The 12,030-nt window shown below is 39.7% G+C and overlaps 1 protein-coding gene and 1 long non-coding RNA gene across 3 annotated transcripts in view; one reads left to right on the top strand and one right to left on the bottom strand.

Annotated features, from left to right (window-relative positions):
* Positions 1–12,030, bottom strand: part of LOC310765067 (BEN domain-containing protein 5-like) — a gene marked incomplete at its 5' end in the record, with an annotated part of 723,703 nt that overhangs the window by 373,719 nt on the left and 337,954 nt on the right. The gene's annotated exons all lie outside the window — the stretch shown is intronic.
* The window catches only part of LOC310765087, a 164,536-nt gene that overhangs the window by 53,413 nt on the left and 99,093 nt on the right, over positions 1–12,030 (top strand). The gene's annotated exons all lie outside the window — the stretch shown is intronic.

The raw sequence follows: 12,030 nt of genomic DNA, 5'->3' as shown, positions 1-12,030 counted from the left end.
ACGGAAACGCCGTTTACCTTCCCGCTATAAAGCGGTACCTATTTATCTACTTGCACTTAGGGGTGCTTTCGAACTGCTAGGTGGGCAGGAGCTGGGACAGAAAGAAGGGAGCTCACCCGCCGCGGGGATTCGAACCGCCGACCATACAATCGGCAAGTCCTAGGCACTGAGGTTTTACCCACAGCATCACCCACATGTTTAGTGTTAAGAAGCAATAAAAAACAAACACCAAACAGCAGAGACCTATTCATCCAACTGGGAAAGCTTGGAGGAGAAAAGGGGGCAGGAATTAAGTCACATGGTTCTAGAGAGGTGTGGAATCCAACCACATGGAAGCTGTTCTCACATCACCTCTGAAAATGTCAGCCCTTGGATTCAGGAAATATATGCACAAATTTTCAGTGAGGAAAAGCAAGAATTGTTTCAATGCTTTTCTGAGATACAGTTTTCCAAAACTTTGTTAGATGGTCCAGTGAATTTCAGATATCCTACATTCAGGGAAGCCTTTCCACATTGATTTGACAGTCATGGTGCTATGTACTGTTAAAACCTGATTATTGGAGTGGGGCATATTTGTTCTACAGGGCCTCTCGGTTTGCCTTGGCCACCAGCAAGGCATGGTGGCCTACCTGTTTGACATCCCTAGCAAATTGACAAACTGCCCTAAAATGTCCCCTACTCCCCCTTGCTGGTACAAATGTCAGATCAAGGAGAAATAAGTAATAGTTTGCAAGCTGCCCAGGGTTGTAGGAACACACTTTGAAGTCCACTGCTCTCTAGTCAAATCACTTGGAAACTTTCCACTGTCTTCATCTGTAGAATAAAAAAAAACCTTTCCAGTAGCACCTTAGAGACTTAGTTGGTCTCTAAGGTGCTACTGGAAGGAATTTTTTTATTTTGTTTTGACTACAGCAGACCAACACAACTACCTCCCTGTAACTTCATCTGTATAAGTAAATGAATGTGATCATTTCTTCAAATTGGCATTGGAGCTGTACTGTGATTAGGGAAAGTAGAAATTCCTACAATATTTTATCCTCTTCCACTAAAATACTGACTAAAATACAGTTTTGATATCTTGGTTAAGAAGCTGCAATATTGGCTTTGCTCGCATATATTTGATATGAATTCCAAGCATATTTGTATAATTGTGTACTTAAGAGTGCACATGTCACTGTGATGTGATGATCTACCCACACATCTGAAAGGTGAGCTTACCTGTCCAAAACCATTTACAGAATTTGTTCAGAATAGGTTGGCTCAGGTGAAACATTATAAAAACAGTACAATGAATTTGAAAAATGAGCAGTCTGGATCTGGAACTCATAGTAGAACAACTAATGAGCTCTGAAAAGATAAGCCTTATTTCTGCAGATCTCACATACATATAACTAACAAAGGTGGTTAGACTAAGTATGTTCCGAACAAGTTATCTTATAATTATTTTAATCTTTAAGCATGTCACTGTGCACTCGTCACCCATCAATGGTAGGTAACTAAATTCTAAGAAACTACTAGTGCTATTCACATTGACAATTCATTTATTTTGGTGCACCTAGCATTCGTTTGACATTCACTACAGCACAGAGAGTTTTTTCCCCCTTCATCATTCAAATGTTACAGCCATTTACTTCTTTTTCCTTACACTTCCTAATAGTTGTTATTCTTCTAAACTCTCTTCGTCCAACATTTGTGTAGCACTGGCATTGCAGAATATACTGTCCACTTTAATTTATCTCTCCTAATCTGCTCAATAATGTCTGTGTTGCTTTCATTTATTGTCAGGCCTATTGATCCACTTCTAATCTAATTCTCATCATTACGCTGTCTCTATTCTTTTGGTGACACTTGGAAGTCCTTGAAAATGGAAGCACGCCTGCATGAACACTAAACTGAAAAGTTTGCCTTTCCCAAAATCTTGCTCTTTCAAGGCCTCATCTAAAAGATTGAAACTTATGTCTGTGCAGTCGAAATGCTGAATGAAATTCATTCGATGGTATATGAACTTTACTGACAGTCAAGTGTGTTTAGTTCCTACTTGCAACTGAACATAAGATATAATTCATGTCCATGAAAGGGCACTAAAGGTGCAAGGTTGGCCATCTCCTGTTTCCTTGGGAGTGTTATTGTACAAGAAGAGCATTGTGGACAGTTCTGAGCATTGGTTTACTTAGGTCAGCCTTTCTCTATGTCTTCCAACAGGTCCCCTCCCACTGCAGGACTCAGGGTACAACAATATTTAAACCCAAGTTACCTTGGGGTGGGAGGCCAGATTCATAAGATGCCAAGCTATCTGACTTCTTACAAATACATTCCTAAGCCAAAACATACCTATTAAGAAAGAACTGAACTATTTTTTAATCATAATGAGTTATATGGGCTACGATATAACACCCCCAGACTCTTATCATGTGGAAAATTAGGTGGTTGCCTTTAACAAAGGGACATTTTTAGAACCAAAATAATTCATGTTGTATCATGTACTTTTTTTATCCTCACACCATATGAACCAGCATTTAGAACAAAAACTAAAACAAATCTCCTCGACACTTCAATTTATCTTTCTACTACCATGGGAGCCACCTTTCTCCAATTGAGCCAGAATGTTGAGCTGTTCTAACCCCTCAGAATATATGAGTTGAACCCATTATACAGACACAACCCACCAACACATGCCATCGAGCACTGTTCATTTCAGTATGGTAGCCAAACTTTTATTAGACTCTAAAACTGTCTTTATTAGATTTGTTGCTGAATAGTTCTAAAATGCAATTCTAAGCTGACCTTAAAATTTCTTCATTGCTTACTTCTTCACTAACTTTTCCTGACTTAAGACTTTAAACTTTCAGCGTTCTTTTAACCTTTTATACTGGCATATATTCCCTCTCTTTCTCTCTCTCAGCACTTACTTCTTTTCCTTAGTATTGATGCCCTTGGAGATATTTGCTGACTTTTTTCTATTTAATTCTAACCTTAATTAACTCAGGGTGAGTTGGAAGAGTGCAAAGAAGGAATTATTTTTTGTGTAAATTAACTAATTCATTTAAGGCTAGATTATCTGCAAGATGTTCTCCTGCACCATTCTTATTTCTTCTTGGTACATTACCCAACTCTCACTACCCACGTGTAAAGGTGCCACAGATCGTTCAGTTCTTTCCTTTATCATACATTTTGTGAAAAGAAGCCCAGTACAAAGATGCCTAGTGATACTGACACCTAGAACTGTTTCCTCATTAACACCATCATCAAATTACATCTGACTGCAATCAGTTCTTGATCCAGACAAGGAAGTGTAGCATGTTTTCCCCAAAATGTTAAGCTATCAAACTCGGAGAAATTAAGTTCTCTTGATGAAGTTTCTACATTTTTTCTCTGGTTGGATATTCCTTAGTCGGAGTGCCACAACACCCTGCAGTACAATTTGGGTATACCCTCTGATCAAGACAAAAATGCTATTTCTGTTCCTTTTAAAGCAGATACTCTGATAATTAAAAACATAAAATGTTATCACACTCAAGCACTAAATAATAAATTCTTTCAACTGACCCCTCCAACAGATCTTTATTCATGTAATATAGCACAATCTCATACTTCCTTTGCCCTCTATTATGAGTTGCAAATGTATCATTGGATCATGATAAAATGTGCCACTCATCTTGTTGACACTTGGCAGGGATCTTAGTAAAACTCAACTACCCATGCCTATTACTTTGTGTGGATTTTATTATCAATAATGCAGGTGTGTAGGTGGACTCCAATAAAATGTGAACACTCTTTGTACGAGTTTTTGTGAATTTCCTGAAGCATCTGGTCAGTCATCTTCCTATACACTTTCTATAGCTTTGTATTTCCAGTCGTGGTTCAAAAGCAGAGGCCAATATGAATAATACAAAAGAACACATATGGGCAGTTTAATGACTATTGCAAAGGTATGGGGGGGGGGGAGTACCATGCATGGAAACAAAACTATCCCTATACATTCCTGCTATTTCCACAGTATAATGGCAAAGCTCGCACAAACATGCAATATAAAAGTCAAACTCTACATGTGGCAGAATCCCAGCTCTTTCTTATTGCTTCCCTTTTGCTGATGCATAAGGAATTGGAGCACAGGGTGAACTCAGTGCCTCGCTTGGGAAAGATGTCTTTCCTCAAGGTAAGGCATTATGGGTGAAGTCACTCCAGAATGTGCCTTCACCACTGTCACTTTGCCAGGATGGCAGCAAATACTGTTTAAAGTTACTTTAAGTTTAAAATGCAAAGATACATAAAGCAGTACGATTTATTTATTTATTTATTTATTTATTTATTTATTTAGCACTATCCCTAAAATATATCAGAGTGGTTTGAAGCAATCATACATAAAGCCATACAACAAAAACCATACAAAAATGTTAAAATCAGAGATGAACTAACAGATACTTTTTAGCATCGTTGCAATATGGCGGCAGCATAGCAGTCTCTGGTGTGACCTCATCAACAATGCATCACTCTGAGGACGGGCTGTGCACTCAGAGAAATGCATAAGATAGACTCCCCAGAGAGAATTGGGTTGTGGGCAGCAGCAACAGTGAGTAGGTAGGAGGGAAGAGTGGCAGCTGGGAGGAAGGAAGAATCATTGGTGGCAGTAGTGCCAGTGGCTAGTTGTCCAGCCAGGGTAGTATTTGTCCCTGCAGGCAGCAGATAAGAGGTGCATAGCCCACCATCTGAGCCATGTGGCTCAGTGTGGCCGATGGTAGGATTAATCCTGATTATAAAGATTCTTATCACCAATTCCTCAGTGTATAATATCCATTAGCAAGGTAGAAAGCAATAATTGGGCAATGACTGAGTTTTGGAAGCACATAAAAATGAAATGATTTCTTTCTCCCATTCTTTACTTATACTCTGCCTCCATCCCTGCTCACACTTGCAAATTTTGCACATCAGAAGGTTGGCCTTAGAGCTGAGCTGAAATTTCTCAGTCATTTTCCTTTTGCTCACCCCCCAAAAAACCTGAAAATTCATTTCTCTGAAAATTCACCACCATTTGGGGGGGTGGCAGCCACCACCACCACCCCACAATACCCCAGAAGGATGCTAGACCTAGGGCAGATGCAAGGTTGTGGTTTGGCTGCCAACATAGTTGGTGCTCCTCCTGCCCTTTACAATGGCAGCAAAAATAGTAGCAACTAAAAAAACTCAGGGACAAATAAGAAGCTGTGCTGCTGCTACTGGTGGGCACCCAAACCCACAAGAAATTGTTGGATTACTCCCCCACAAGAGAAATGCCCTCTCCTACTTTTTCTGCCCACAAATACAATAGAACATTTCAGTGGCGTAGCGTGGGGGTGCAGGGGGGGCCGGCCGCACCGGGTGCAACATCTGGGGGTTAGGGTTAGGGGGCGCAAATCCACAGGTTAGGGGGCGCAAATCCACGGGTTAGAGGGTGCAAATTACTTGCCTTGCCCCGGGTGCTGACAACCCACGCTACGCCACTGGAACATTTCAAGATGCTATTTGCATATGGCTGTAGTCTTAGATGTTTTAGTATTCAGGATCAAAACCAGGGTTGAAGCAGTGAATGTGCTAGCATGCCCATGCAATGACTCATCCCCCCTAATAAAGTTTTGTTTTTTTTAAGGCACTCTAATTTGTGACACAACAGCTTCCATTTGAAGAATGAGATCTTGTTTTCAGAACAGCCAAGTGAGGTCTCCCCACCAGTGAGGTCTCCCCATGCTCAAAATTTCATCCACTTGCTCAGGGTGGAATGTTGAAAAATTGTTTATCACTCTTATCACACAACTTGCATCATTCCTGACTGAAGGGAGTTGGTCCCACATCTGAAGGGCCATAGACTCACCATCCATGTATCCGCTGGATATGACTACTTTCTTTTCTGGTCAACCCAACAGTAAGGTCAAGATAAAAATAAACAACATGGAAGAAATCCAATTTATGAAACCCCTTGGCTGGGACAGCATATCTGAAGTGAGGTCACACTGGGAATGATTACCATGGTGGAGGCCCTGAATACTCACAAGGCAAGTTTTTCAAGCAATAATAGTAATTTTGGACATATTGTGGAATGTGGAGCTGTGATAATCTGCTTTATCTCATAAGCACATTGAGAGAAAACTCTTCAGTGTTTTTTCTCTTGAGAGCAGTAGCAAATGTTTAAAGGCTTCCTCTGCTGTGATGACCCTGAACTGGAGGAATATGGTGACTCTTACTACTTGTTAAGAGCACAGGAAAACACTTAAATCGATTCCAATATGACAAATTAGAAATCAGTTCAGTGAAAAGTGTTGAAAGGTATCAGGTGCTACAAGATCAATTCAAGAAGAAAGATTAAAATAGCTGAGGAAGTACAGGTTGGCAAAGAAATGATTAAGGGAATAGGAAATCATAAAAGCAGACTTCTCAAATCTGAATGGTACTTACTCCCCCAAGGAAGACTGGTGGGTTTTTTTTAGTTCAAACATAAATGCACAGTCCTACAAGTCCGCTTCCAGGAATAATGGATGGAGCTTAAATGAAAAGAAATATCACTATCAAATTCAACACTTTCTTTCTCAGACAGGCAATACAGAGCAAGAAACTGTGCTCTTAAGGCTTTGAAAGCCACACTTCTTTTAATGATTCTTGCTACATGATTAAATATGTACTGTGAGGCCATTCCTGCTTTATCAAGGGAAAGAAAACCTGACTATACCCTGTAACCTCTGTGGTTTAGTAATCCTGACTCTCATTTTATTCATTTAGAGTAGGATAGTCGTCCAGTTATTCAGAAATCAAAATGTTTGGAAAACTGGTGAGTATGATTAATATTTGAAAATATTAAAACTAGGGTTGTAATTGCATTTAAACTGATGCATTATTTTGGGAAAGACTATTTCATGCTGATGGTAATGTAGAAGGTAAGGTTTCTACATCTCTTGCATTACAGAGTTGGCACAGTCTGGAGCAGGCTAATGAAGTCCCACTGATATCAGGGGGGAAAGACACTGTTACAATACAATCCTATGTATAGCTATTCAGAAGCAAGCTCCATTGATTACAACAGAGTTTACTCCCAGGTATGTGCCATAGATATAGGACTGCAGCCCTAATTACAGATGTTTTCAGTAGGACTAAGCACACTCCTGTCATGAGATTGGACCTATGCACGGGTAGTGCTTTTTTTTCTAGAAAAAAAAGAGGTGCCAGTAGTCACCATGAAATTGTTACAGTAAGTGCCACACTTTTTAACACCAACAAAAAAGAAGTGTCATTACTGCGTACCCTTAGTACTCCCTGGAAAAAAGCACTGGGCATGGGCAACTGTGTCAGTTTTTGTTTCTCTGTTTCTCATTTTTCCAATCTAAAGTTCAGCTCTCCACACTACCTCATCAGTTTGTAAATAAAAATAAAAATTGAAGAGTTGAAAATTCACCAGCATTTTAATGTGATTTTCTCCTAACACATGTTTGTATGCAATTTTATCTATCCTGCAGAACAATTTCTCCTACACTGCTCATTTTTGTATGCTATTTTTTTACTAGCATATGCAGCTTATGTACAGTTTGCCCTAGTATATGCATTTCATACACATTATTTCCCTAGAGAATAGTATTCCTAAATTTGGATAAATGTGGATTTTGAAGGATGGATAGGTTTCAGCGCTCATCTTGTTTTGAAAAGTGAAAATTGGGTAGGTTCGCCTTTAAATATGAACTAAATTGAATTTCAGTTCCCCAATTGGACTCAATATGTGTAAAATGGCTTCTGTATCTTCCTCTCTATACTACTTGATCAATAAAAAAATGTTACTTCCCTTAAGAGATCTCAAATATTAACTGAACTGAGTTACTATCATCTTTTTAAAAATGGTGTGAACCAGTTAAAATCAAGGCCATCCATTTAGAAACAACCTTTAACCATCTGGCAGGCCTGTGCAAATTGAAGTTCTACTCCTCCTGAAGTTGCTTTAAAAATGTTAAAAGCTTTGTTTTGGTGCACATATAACATGGAGATTTTCCTGTGGCCTGGAGTTTTTATTTGGTAAAATTACAAAGCCATAGCCTTATTGCTGTGTTTGTGACATCAATTACTATAATACCAATACAGATCACCCTAGTGCCACAAACAGAGAATTAGGCCTGAATGTGAGAAATAAGCAGCAGGAGCTAATAAAATCTGTGTTAAACAGCTATTTATTTCAAAGAAAGAATAAACAGAATAAAAACAATAAGGGCCACATGTGGTGCTATTAACATTAGAAAAAGAATCTATATAGGATATGGATTACAACTTCAGCCTGGAAGAACTGCTTCTTCGTTGTCAGACTTAGCCTCTGTGTAATATTAAGTAATACTAAATAACAGGAAAAGCATTCGGACAGAAAAAAGTATAGATTAGGGAAAGCAATTATTAACATTTAGGGCCTGCGATTTGTTGGGAAGGTGGGCTTTGCAATTCAATGAATTTCTAATTAGAAACAAAGTGCATCTGCCTATAGCAGTAATAGGATATTGATCAACCACTGTTTGTTTATGGGAGTATTATTGATAGCAGAAATAAGGTTTACACAATTTTCAAACCAAAAACACAGATCAATTTATCTAATACCAATTGGGTGTTTTCTTCAAGCCAGGGTAGGGCAATCCTTTTCTTGTGTTGGAAATTAGTGTCAAGCCATGCAAATAACTTTTTTTTTTTTAAATTGTGTCAAATGGGACATTCCTACTCTAAGACAGGCAATGGGAACCTATGGCCTTCCAAATGTTGTAGGATTCCAAATGGCTTCCAACAGTCCGGTTCCCACCTGACCCAGACTTTGAGAAGACTTCCTCTGAGGAAGAGGCTTGGGACCCTGTGAAGAAATCCAGCATAACTGAGGACCTGGAAGAACCAATTGAAGTACCTTGGCTCATAGATGTCTAACCTCAGGCCTACAATAACCATCAAATTACATTCCTAGAACAATTCCCTGTCCATAAAGGAGCTATGAAACCATGGTTTAGTAGTGCTATAAACACAAACAGCAAAGGGCTGCTGAAAGTCTTAGGCTCACATGCTCCCCTGCCCAACTCTTCTCCCAAATGGCCAGAAAGAGGGCTTTAGCAAATTTAGTTACACTTTTAACAAAACCTGGCTTATCATTATATATGAATCAGAGGTTATGGTTTCAAACAAGCTCAAGTAAATTTCACAAAAAGCCACCTTCAAACTAGGCAAAAGCAGCAGCAAGAGAGCTCTGTGGTATCGTCTGCAAAGCGGACACAATGTAGAGCAGGAGATTGCTAGCTCAAATTCACTCAGTTCCCCCACCATTTCCCGGTACCACTGATGCAGTGTGAGTGTGCTCCTACCCTGTGCTGTCCACATCCTGCCCTCAAATCCATCCTGTTTCACTTTATCTTTGCTTGCAGAACAACCATGCCAGCAGCGTATCACCACATTTTTTGTGTGGAGACAGTTTATCTGCTCCTCAGCCTCTATAGCAGGACTTGTGCTGAAACCTACAACCATTCAGCTGGCAGAATTCAAGTTTAGAATGACTCTGTTAATCTCTTACTTTGCTGCTGTCAGAAAGAACAGCAGAGGCAATGGATAAATTCAATTAACAAAAAACCTTTCAGTTTAACACGTCGTATTAAGGGCTTTTCGTGTTCACTCCCCAAAATGCTGCGAAAAGACAGCTGTTAACAGACATATTATTTAGGCAATACTGATATGGTACTGTATGGTATCGCATCATGTGATTAGTTCTTTAAAAGTGTTTCAGCTTTTACTGGTTGCCACTGCTTCTCCACCTATAACAGCTGCCTCCTTTTTTAAACAAGGGGGAAAGGTTGGAAATATGGGTTGCCAACTTCCCCCATCCCCACCAGCCTCCTATGTTTAATGAGCTGCAAATCTCTAATGACTCTGGCTGCCTTTCTGCCTGTAACAACCAGCTCATTTTTTAAAGAGGAGGTTATAAATAAGGGTTGCCAATATTTTTTCTTAACTAGGCTCCTATGTCTTTATTGGGGTTGCCAACTTTTACAGGCCGCTACTTCTCTACCTGTAACAATTAGTTCACTGGGCAAGGGGTCATGCAGGTTCATGTGCCTTGCCAACATCCAGGCAGATTTCTGCACCGTCTATGAATGAGAAAGGTCCAGGAGCATGGTGGCTAACTGGTTGTTGTTCTTGTTTAGGTCAATTGTCATACCTAACCTCACAGGTTGCACTCGAAAAAGAGGATATTCAGCAAGTACACATACAGAGCCACACAGTTGACCCCTAAATCTCCCTTCCCTCCATTTTAGTTTGAAGGCTTTTCTTTGCCTTCAAAAGCTGCTGCCAGGAGTGCAGCTATAATGCATCTCGGTTATATTTTCCACTCCCCTCTTGCCTTACAAACTATTTTTTACTTATCACCTGTGGTTTCTTCGCCCAGTATATTTTCACACCTGTAATTTCTAACCTCTTGACTACCTGAACTGTAAACACTGCAAGGCTGATAGGCCTAGTCTGTGACTATGTCCATCTCTCTCTCTCATCTGTCCCTCTCCCCACCAGTGTTTTTCTGTCCTTCAAAGAGCTACACTAATGGTCATATTCCAACCAACCCTCTCTGCTCGTCATTCACTCAACATTTCATTCATCCCTCTCCCCTGAACATAACCTTCTGTCACAACAGGCACTTGCACGGTCTTTTCTTATAAACCCCATTTAATAACAGTGGCCACAAAAAATGCCTTTAAAACTGCAAACATGTTACACAATTCATGGGCAATGACACATACTAGATGTTCTCCTTGACCTAGCACAATTTCCAAAAGGACACAGTATAGAGAATTTTTTCCTTCAAAACCACTCCAGCAAAGTTTGTGTAAGAAATCAGCATACTTCTCAAACTTGATCACCACACATTTAGCTCATTCATAAGACACCATTTATTATCCTTTCCATCTCAAATGTGGTATGGACCATACTCATCCTAACCTCTCATACACTGCCAAGTTTCATAGAATTGTAGAGTTGGAAGGGGCCACATCAAGTCCAACCCCTGCAATGCAGAAATCTTTTGCCTTATGTGGGGCTCAACCCACAACTCGGAGATTAAGAGCTTCATGCTATAAAATCAGTCTGTTGAACCATTTTTTAAACTAAAAGCTGTAATACCTATTTTCCCCATCCCAATTTTTCTTTGTAATTTTGGGGTCCTATTCAGCCAACTTATCCTGAATAAATTCAAAATCTTCATCGAAATCAGGTTTTGCTCCATCCTGTGCACTACCAGCCTGCTTTCTTACCTGGTGTTTCCATTTTAATGGCATCATTGTTGAGATGAAGGCCATCAAAACATTTGTCTCAAGGGGTCTGTTTGTGTGTCCAGTGCCCACTGACAAGGCTGTGTATATTCCACGCTTCAATAATTGCATCATGAATTTGGTACATTTGGTATCTGACAGGTTTTAATTTGACCTATCTTGATGTCACCATTTAACTTTCTGAAAATCATATGCATGTGTCAAACAGAAATCTCCATTCTATTTAAATTATTCAAAACGGAATAAACAGATGGGAAAATAACAGATCCCAGTAGATACTGTTTAATGAAAAAGGAGGAAGCAAACATTTGTGTCTTGACAGAAAGGGGGCAGCTAGTTCAATCTCTCCAAGCCTCCTTTCAGTAATTTGCTCTAAAAGGTAACAATGTATCCAGTTAATCAGGATGCCTCAAAGGGAACACAGCTACATAGTGTTCCTGCTTTTTTAATTTTGAGGGATTAATCTATTGAGCAATCTTTCCTTGTACCATTTTGTCATGACATTTATTCACTCCATGCGTAGCTTCTAATCTGTGTGGATGATGACGTGCTCAAAATAACCACAAAAGAAAATCTAATGGCTTTGATCCAAGAGATCCCAGCACTAGAAGGTACATGTGGAGTGAGTCTCTGATATTTTTTTATTCCTCCTGTAGCTGCAGCCTGCTTTGACCCACAGGAGTTGCTTTTTGGGAGCTCAGTGAGTTGCAGTAGGGAGAAGGCAAAAAAGCACTAGTCAATG

Source organism: Podarcis filfolensis (assembly GCF_964270895.1).
Source record: "Podarcis filfolensis genome assembly, chromosome: 6".
NCBI lineage: Eukaryota > Metazoa > Chordata > Lepidosauria > Squamata > Lacertidae > Podarcis > Podarcis filfolensis.
Note: the sequence above shows the minus strand (reverse complement) of the source record. Positions and strands in the feature narration are given on the sequence as shown.